A 9,285-nucleotide genomic window follows, 5' to 3' on the forward strand; every position below is an offset into this window, starting at 1 on the left:
CTCCTTACTGAACAAGTCAATGATGCTGTTGTCGGCCGGGTCAAGTTTTTTGTTGACCGCGGTCGTCGTCCCTCAAGGCGTGAAAAAGTTCATGAATCACATGGGACATTAAGGATATTGAGACAGTGGGGTAAGCTGACCACGTGCCTGGGGATAGTGTATCGTGTGTCCAAGCACCCAGTGACAAAATGGAAAACTTACCAATATGTTGTACCTGAATCGCTTCGTAGGGCAGTGTTGAAAGGCATTCATGATGACGCGGGCCATCAGGGTCAGCAGTGCTCATTAGGGTTGGCCAAACAGAGGTTTTATTGGGATACGATGGGGAAAGATGTCCATGACTACGTTCGCAAGTGTAAGAGATGCGTTGTGAGCAAGGTTCCTGAGCCAGAGGCTAGGGCCCCATTAGTTTCCATTACCACTTCGTCGCCACTCGAATTAGTCTGTATAGACTTTTGGTCAGCTGAAGACCACAACAATAAGTCTATTGACGTTTTAGTAGTCACTGACCACTTCACGAAGTGGGCATGTGCATATCCTTGCCCTAACCAATCCGCAAAGACAGTGGCATGGGTTCTTTGGAATAATTTCTTTTGTGCGTATGGTTTTCCTTCTAGCATTCACTCTGACCAGGGTGCCAATTTTGAGAGTTTGTTAATTGCGGAGCTGTGTCAGTTGGCTGGTATTGACAAAACTCACACCACACCATACCACCCAATGGGAAATGGTCAGGTGGAAAGAATGAACCGCACTCTTGGTAACATGATTCGTGCGCTGCCCCCTAGATCTAAAGTCAAATGGCCGCAAATGTTGAACACCTTGACTTTTGCATATAATTGTACAGTTCATGAGACAACAGGGTTTGCACCTTTCTTTCTCATGTACGGCCGTACTCCGAGACTACCTGTTGACCTTATGTTTGAAAGTGTACTTTTGAATGGAGAAACAGTTGATATTGACAAGTATGTGCAGTCACTCAAGCGTGACCTCTGTGAGGCTATGAAACTTGCACAGTCACATTCAAAAAAACAACAACATAGACAGGCAGAAATGTATAACAAAAGGAGTAAGGGACAAATCAGTTGACATTGGTCAAAGAGTTTTATTGGCCAACAAAGGTGAAAGAGGTAAAAAGAAACTGGCAGATCGTTGGGAGAGTACAATTTATGTAGTGATCGACAAAAATTCCTTGTTGAACACGTACAAACTCAGAAGCCCTTCTGGTTTTGTTAAAACTGTTCATAGGAATCTGATTATGCCGGTTGACTTTCTGCCATTGCCTGATACAGATGCTGTCGAGGAACAGTTATCCAGTTTGACTGATGATAAGCTTGAGGGCTCTAGTTTTGAGCATCTTGCAGAAGGAAGGACTACTCAGTGAGTTGCTGACCTCTCTAGCAGCACTGGCGGTTCTGTAGCAGACAGAATTGGATGAGCAGAATGTGATGTGTGAGGAAACTGCCCAGGCAAGTGATGGTGCGGAAGTTGAAGGGGATTTGGTAACATCTGCTACCAGTGAGTGTGATGTTACTTTTGCTGGTGTTGACTTCCAGGTGAACTGTGATAAACATGGTTGTGGCCCTTCGGAATACGGGAATGGGAATCAGGATGATTCTGCATCAGGTGTAATTTTGAGTACAGAGTATGACACTGAGGTTAAGGCAGTTCACGAAGAGAGCCCTGTTAATGAGCCTTCCCCTACTGTACAACCATCTACCTTTGAGAAGACTGAGTTGTCAGTGAAAAAACCTGATCAGAGTGAGGGTTTTCGTACTAGACATGGCAGACTTGTAAAGCCGTTGAATAGGCTCATTCAGACTATGTCTAATCAATTTATTAAGAATCTTTTTGGGGAAAACAAAATGATACTATGAGTTATTGGTAAGTGGTTACTTATTTGTATATTACTTTTTTTTGTTGTTGTTCTGTCATTGTTACTATGTCTATTGATGTATTTTCTGTTTTATATTTCTTTAAAAAGGAATAATACACATTTGTGTGTAGTCTATTAAAATAGACAATTATGCGATCTTGGATGTGATCTATTGATAAGATGTGTATATGGCATGTCTTCCTATGGTTGGGTAAAGGAGTAGCTAACCTTTGCCTTTCCTAGTCCTTCAGTGGACAGCAATAATGTTGGTAGACTTTGTTCAGTCTGTATGTTTAGGGGTTACACCTGATTGCTAAGTAATTTAACTGTAGATTTGAGTATTTTGTGTATAATTTTATTTATTTTTATTTATTTATTTATTTTTCTCCTCTCTTTAATTGTGAATTACTCTTCTGTATGCTATACATAATGTTACGCAAAATCTAGTGAAATCAGTGGGGGTGAGTGTAACAAGCTTAAAATTGTTTTAATTCACTAGATTTTGCAGGTATGCATTGACGAATCATATTTTTGTTGTTTTAACATCAATATTGTTGCGTTTCATACGCCCTCTGTGCAAGTTTAAGTGCACAGAGTTACTGCTTTTTCTCCTTGTTTTCTTTTTTTTTCTTTCCCTTGTCACTTTTTTCCTTTTCCTTCTCTCTCCCAAACGGAAGAGTGTTACTGATGTGTGAGCTGAAGCTGTCGTGATGATCTGTCTATATAAAAATACATTCTCTATGCAGACCCAATCCGACGCTCTCCTGTCGTTCTTCGCTAATTTTCCACACAACACAGACCACAGAAGCACACGGTTACACAAGCAACACAAGCAAGGGGACACAATACTGATCAGAGGCCAGTAGTAGGTCATTTGTTACTTTAACCAGTGCTGTCTCTCTGCTATGATGAGATAAAGATGAGGTTTGATATTGGACTATAGTTGGACAACTTACAGGGGTCGAGGTCAGGCTTTTTTTTTTATCAGGGGTTTGATAACTTGTAGTTTAAAGGATTTAGGTACATAGCCAGAGCTAATTATTTTAGCAGAGGTTCAACTGCTTCTGAAATTTTCTGTTTGAAAAAACATATTGGTAAGGGATGTAGTAAAGAAGTAGATGATTTTGATGATGAAATTAGTTTGGTCTCTCGAATGGGATTAAAACATTCTAATCATTGATCTCATATCGTTATATTATTATCTACAGGATTAGTTATTGAATTGTCTGGTTTTAAATTTATAGTATGAATTTTTTGCCTGATATTTTCAATTTTGCCATTGAAAAAATTCATCGCTGCTACATATTGATGGTGTGCATGTTTCTACTGTGGTCTTATTCCTAGTTACCATTGCTACAGTATTTAATAAGAATCTAGTATTATTTTTGTTATCTTCTATTAGGGTGGAGAAGTACATTAATCTAGCAGCATTAAGAGATTTTCTATAGCTCAGGAGGCTCTCCTTCCATGCTGTTTGAAATACTACCAATTCAGTTTGAAGCCCTTCATGTTCTAATATTCAAGTGGGATGTTTTAAGGTGCGTGTGTGACCATTATACCAGGGTGCTAGTTTTTACTCTCTATTTATTTTTCTTTTAAGTGGAGTTACATTATCTAGCGTGTAGTGGAACGTTTACTCTAAGCATTCAGTTGCCTGATCAAGTTCTGTTGGGTCAGAAATTGATCCGATCATAGTTGATAACTCTGGGAGATTATTGATAAAACTGTGTGAAGTAGCTGATGTGAATGTATGTTTGACGCAGTAGCATGGCAAAGTGCATCTATTATGACAACGACACATTTTAAATGAGATGAGATAATGATCTGAGATAGCTTCAGACTGTGGGAATGTGACTATATTTTCTAGATTTAATCTGAATATTAGTGTTAGATCAAGTGTGTGACTACCATAATGAGTGGGTCCTATTACGTTCTGATTAACCCTTACTGAATCTAGAATGGACACAACCGCTGTTCTCAGAGGGTCTTCTGGGTTTTCAGAATGAATATAAAAAGTCCCCAACAATTAATGCTTTGTCTTTACAATGTTTACAATCAATGTGAATGTGAACGTACATGAGAAATGACAAATAAGTATAATCAGTTTAATATAAATTAATCCAATTTATATCTGGATCTGATGAACCCAATATTTATCCCTTATGCTTGACTAAATTGCTCCTAAATGCTACATTTAATGTAAATGGGACTCAAAAAAGAATTATTCTGAGGCAGCAAATGTCAGAAGTTCATTTGCAGTTTAAATTCAGTGTCCAGTTCTGACATCAAGTAGAAATGGATTAAGGAGATCTTCCATACTATTAATGTAAAATAAGTGTGCACTGTCAGTTAGCTGAACCATAAATCCTGCACTAAAGAAAGACATGAAACCAGCTTCGTGCTCCACACCCAGCTAAACACACAGAGTCAGTTTTAACCAGTAAAACAGAGAGCAGTGTAGAGGAAGAGAGATTTACATGAAGACGGCTGAGTGATCCTCTTTCTCCCAGAATAGAGCAGCACTTTCACCAGATGTTCAACTTCCTTCAGCCAAACTCACTGAAGCACAACACACAGCACTGAATCTACAGTTAAACACACTCTCTCATCACACTGATAATGACTATTAACTCTAATAAAAGAACACACAATGTCCAAAATGAAGCTTTATTTCAGCAGAGCAAAACTACAGGAAGAGCAACAGGACAGTGAAGAGAGTAAAGACAGAAATGTCAGCATTGTGTAGAACTGAAACTCTATTGTAGATGGATGTGTAAGCAGCTCAGTGTTAAATTGTATCTTGGAGCTGTTAGGCTTCACACTGGCTCTTTCTGAACGTGACCGGATGATTGACGCCGGCATGGGAGACCGTACAGACAAACTCCTCCCCCTTTTCCCAGAGTGCTTTGCTGAGGGTCAGGGTGCTGCTGCGTGTGTAACCGTCCTTCTTCTGTTCTTCTGCGCTGGTCAGAACCCCATCCTTCACCTGGGAGCCGTCCACTGTCCAGCTCACCAGCGCCCCCTGTGGAGAGTAGGCAGACAGCAGGCAGAGCAGCGAGGCCGATCCCTCAGACAGCTGCAGAGAGGAGGGAGGGAGCAGAGACACGGAGGGCTTCACCGTGGGACCGGCTGGAGACCACAAACACACAATAAACACACATTTACACACGCTTACACAACATTTACTCATTACTGCTTATTAAGATTCCAGACTGGAAACATTAATGTGTGTTCAGTAATCAGTGCAGTGATCCACACTGTTCTCACATTACTGCAATTCAATAGAAACATCTGGAAAGTTCTATGACCTTCAGCAGCATCTCTAAACTCTACACATAGACATAAATACAGTTCCTAACTCTAAATAAACAGAGACACATGGAGGGCTTCAAGTCCGGAGCAGTTTCAGTGGAGAAACATCAGTCCATTTGGTTTAAAGTCCACTAACTAACAAAGAGAACATGTGGAAGCCATCAGCTTTAACTCCACACCATAATCCATCTTCTTTCTGATTTAGTGTTCACCCAGTTCTATTCAGTAACTGCATCCAATAGTCACACTGTATTCCAACACTGAAACACTCAGTGAGTGTATTCTGTAAATGCTCTGAACTCCAATAGAGACAAAACTGGAAACTCTGCAGCAGCACAAATGTGTTCCAGCAGCAGGAGAACATTTACTAGTTACTCTTTACATCGTGGAGTGACGAGAACTTTGATCAGCTTTATTCTAGTGTTGATACTCAATGAAAATGAATCACTAGACGCTGAACTCAAGGTGACTTTAAACAGCACAAACATCTGGATTTATTCTCTCACTTTTAACAATGAAATATAATCATTAAATTGAACAAACAAACAAAAGAAAACAAATAAATGCCTTAATTGTTATATTTAAGATACTGAATTTTTTACATGCTACACTTCATAAAAAACATTAGAAATTATTTCTTTTCAGCTTGTCTAAAGTTTATTCAATAATCAAATTAATAATGAAAACGAATTTATTAATATATAGAATTTTAAATAAAGAAGAGAGACTTACTGATGATGAGTTTGGTTCCTCCACCGAAAGTGTACCACAGTGATACATTCTAATGAACATTTCACTGTTCACAATTCTCACTATTACAGAGTATTGGTACTCGGTGTGAAGTTTATATACAGAAAAACAATCAAAAATAAAGAAATAAAAGAAAACGTAGGCATCATCGATCATGAGAATTTGGCCACAAAACCTCATCTACATCACAACTAATGTTCTCCCTGGCCACATAGCAGGGGAAGAAGAGTCTAGAGTGATGGATCCACCCATGACATGACTCTGCAGTGATCTCTTCACAGGCTCCATGCATTCCCTCAAGAAGACTCACTTGTTGATATGGGTTCTGCTCATATACCTTCCACTGCTACACTGAAAACATTCCTCAGCTGGATTGAGGAAGGGGGAACATGGTGGAAGGAATATCATCTGGATGTGTGGATGTGTGGAAAACCATTCTTGTATGTCAGTAATACACCATAATCAATGATAAACAATAAACATTAATAAACAATAATCACTGTGTAATGACACAGGGTCACTGCCCTGCTGTGCGCTGTAAATACTAATTAGTGGAAATTAATTTTGTGTTTGTAATGTTAAGAAAAATGACTTCAAATGAGTTAAATTCATATTCAGGTTTAGATAATGCCTAGTGTATTGTCATAAATAATGAAAATGAACAGAAATCCAGATATAAATGATCAGATTATGTTTTATTTATCACATACTATTCACATAAGGTCACGTGTTTATTTGTTCACATCTGCAGAATGTGGATTTCAGGCCAGAACATGTTGAAAAGCACATCCACATCACCCTAAAATTTCATTAAAATGCAGCAGTCAAGTGTTTCTCTATGAAATGTAGATACAGTTCAAACTCTTTTCAGTAGTTTTTATTAAATTGCATTAAACTGTTTTTGTGGAAGACTAGTAGTTTGCATCTTGCAGTGTAGCCTCTGTATTTCTGGTCATGAAGTCTTCTGTGGACAGAAAGTCATTGATAAATCCACATCTGCTCCTGAAGAGTGTTTCTGATCTGTTGGACAGGTGTATGGGGATTTTACTTCATTATGGTGAGAATTCTTCTGTCATCAGCTGTGGAGATCTTCCTCGGCCTTCCAGTCGCTTTATGGTTACGAAGCTCACCAGTTCTCTCTTTCTTCTTAACAATGTTCCAAACAGTTGATTTGGTTAAGCCTAAGGTTTGTCCGATGTGCCTGACTGTTTTATTCTTGTTTCTCAGACTTATAATGGTTTTCCTGACTTTCATTGGCACAACTCCGGTCCTCATGTTGACAAACAGCAGAAGCAGGTGACCAAAAGCCTCGAATCAAGACCAGATCCTGAAATCTGTTTTATATCTGCACTCTCAGAGCGCTCAGAGCTGCAGCAGTCGCTCAGTAACTGAAAAAAGGTGGAGTTCCACCTTTTGTCCACAGAACAGCATCTTGACATTACCATCACTGTTCTTTTAATAAACTGGGTCACTGAAGAACACTGGACTCATTGTCATATTCATGAAACCAGTTTGAGGTGACTTTTGCTTTGTGACATGGTGCATTATCATGCTGGAATGATAAGCCATTAGAAGATGGGGAAATTGTGGCCATGAAGGGATGCACATGGTTAGTAACAATACTCAAATAGGCTGTGGCATTCAAGCAATGTAACTTTTTTATGGATTGGAATATTATGATTTCTTTAATAGTTTTATTGAGTTAATACCAATGTCTGGTCTACATTTCATGTGAATAGCTGCACTGGAAATATGTTTATAAAAGATTGTTGACGTGCTGAATGCTTATTTCCTCCACTGTAAATTCCATTCTGAATGTATGTAATTGGTGTGTTAATTCAGACAGTATCTAAACATGCTCATTAATGTACTTTGTCTGATATCCAACTCTAATGGCAGCATTAATTTTCTCTTCTTTTTTTAAAGGAGTTTTACTTAACTGTATTGGCATGTGAGCTTTCTGTGATCCTGTGATGTCTATCATTTGATTAAAGAAGGCTCAGTGCTGCTGTTAGTGGATCCAGTACCATATCTGATAAAGCATCTTTATTCTATACATTCTTATAAAATCTGGATCATATTAGACTTATTTTTAATATTAAACTTTACTTAGTTGTGATAAACTATAGGAGAGAATTTGTTTCTGATGCATGTTTGTAGTTCCCCTTCAGGAACTCGAGCTGCGTCGAAACGCTATGGGAACGCCTTCAGCGTGACCGCGCTCTGAATTACATGTCTAATCAGTCTAATTAATGGCGAGACGTCACGGGTGGGGTGACGGAACGACCCGGAAGCATAAAAGCCCGAGCGGCATGCGCCGCGCTAGCTTTCTGTCATTCAGCAAGCGCTCTATGTCATATTGTCTGTCATATTGTTTGTCTATTTTGTGTTGTCGGCGGCATGTCTAAGGCCAAAGACAAAACGAAACACCGGGAGGGCAAGATTAGCGGACAGCGTTTTAGGCGTTGTCTGTTTGGGAGCGGAAGGCTCTCGGAAGACTCTCTTCGAGGAGGGAGCCTTCACTCGTGAGCCTCGCGGTGCCGGCCCTGCTTCTGCCGAGGCAGAGCGGCGTCTGCATTCGTGGGGCTCGCAGCTAGATCTGGCGGAGGGAATGGAGACGGGCGAGCCCTTTTCTCCTTCCTCACCCTCCAGATCTACCGTCCGCTCCCTGGGTTCAGAAGCACGCTCTGCAGTTTCTTCCCCCCGGGGAACGGGCCCGGCGCTCCGCCTGTCTTCCTCCGAGGAGGTTGACTTGGAGGGCGCCGATCCTGAGCCGCAGTCTCCCCAATATGAGGAGCTGCTGGAGGTGGTTTCGCGGGCCGTCGCTAAGTTGAGTATCGACTGGCCCGCTGAGACTCGGACTCGGGTTTCGCCGGCGAGGTCGAAGCTCGATGAGCTCTTTTTGCGCAGCAGACCGCCACCTCCACCCCGGAGCCTGCCGTTCTTTCCTGACCTCCACACCGAGGTGTCGAGGTCGTGGAACAGGCCCTTTTCCGCCCATCTATTTACTCCCGCCTCCTCTCATTATGCTAACGTGGCGGGGCTTGACGTGGCTGGTTATAGGTTATAGGTTATTACGTCCCTGAAGGCTCCGGTGCTGCCCACTAAGCCGTTGCGTACCACCTCGGCGCTCGTGGGCAAAGCGTACGCGGCAGCGGGTCAGGCCGGTGTGTGTCTGCACACTATGGGCGTCTTACAGGCGTACCAGGCCGACCTGCTCAAAGAGCTGGATAGGGGGAGATGCCGTCTGAGCACCTGGAGGAGCTCAGGCGGGCCGCTGACCTTTCCCTCCGCGCCACCAAGGAGTCCTGGTGGCGGCGGAGAGGCACCTTTGGCTGACCCTGTCCGAC

The 9,285-nt window shown here is 41.4% G+C and overlaps 1 long non-coding RNA gene across 1 annotated transcript; it reads right to left on the reverse strand.

The window, feature by feature from the left end:
* Positions 1-4,526: 4,526 nt before the first annotated feature.
* LOC117598143 (uncharacterized) lies at positions 4,527-5,955 on the reverse strand. The gene is made up of 2 exons (XR_008302297.1): positions 5,918-5,955; positions 4,527-5,002 (listed from the first exon to the last, which is right to left on the reverse strand). It is a non-coding gene; the product is annotated as an uncharacterized LOC117598143 (long non-coding RNA).
* Between the last annotated feature and the right edge of the window lie 3,330 nt (positions 5,956-9,285).

Source organism: Pangasianodon hypophthalmus, chromosome 9, assembly GCF_027358585.1.
Source record: "Pangasianodon hypophthalmus isolate fPanHyp1 chromosome 9, fPanHyp1.pri, whole genome shotgun sequence".
NCBI classification, from domain to species: domain Eukaryota; kingdom Metazoa; phylum Chordata; class Actinopteri; order Siluriformes; family Pangasiidae; genus Pangasianodon; species Pangasianodon hypophthalmus.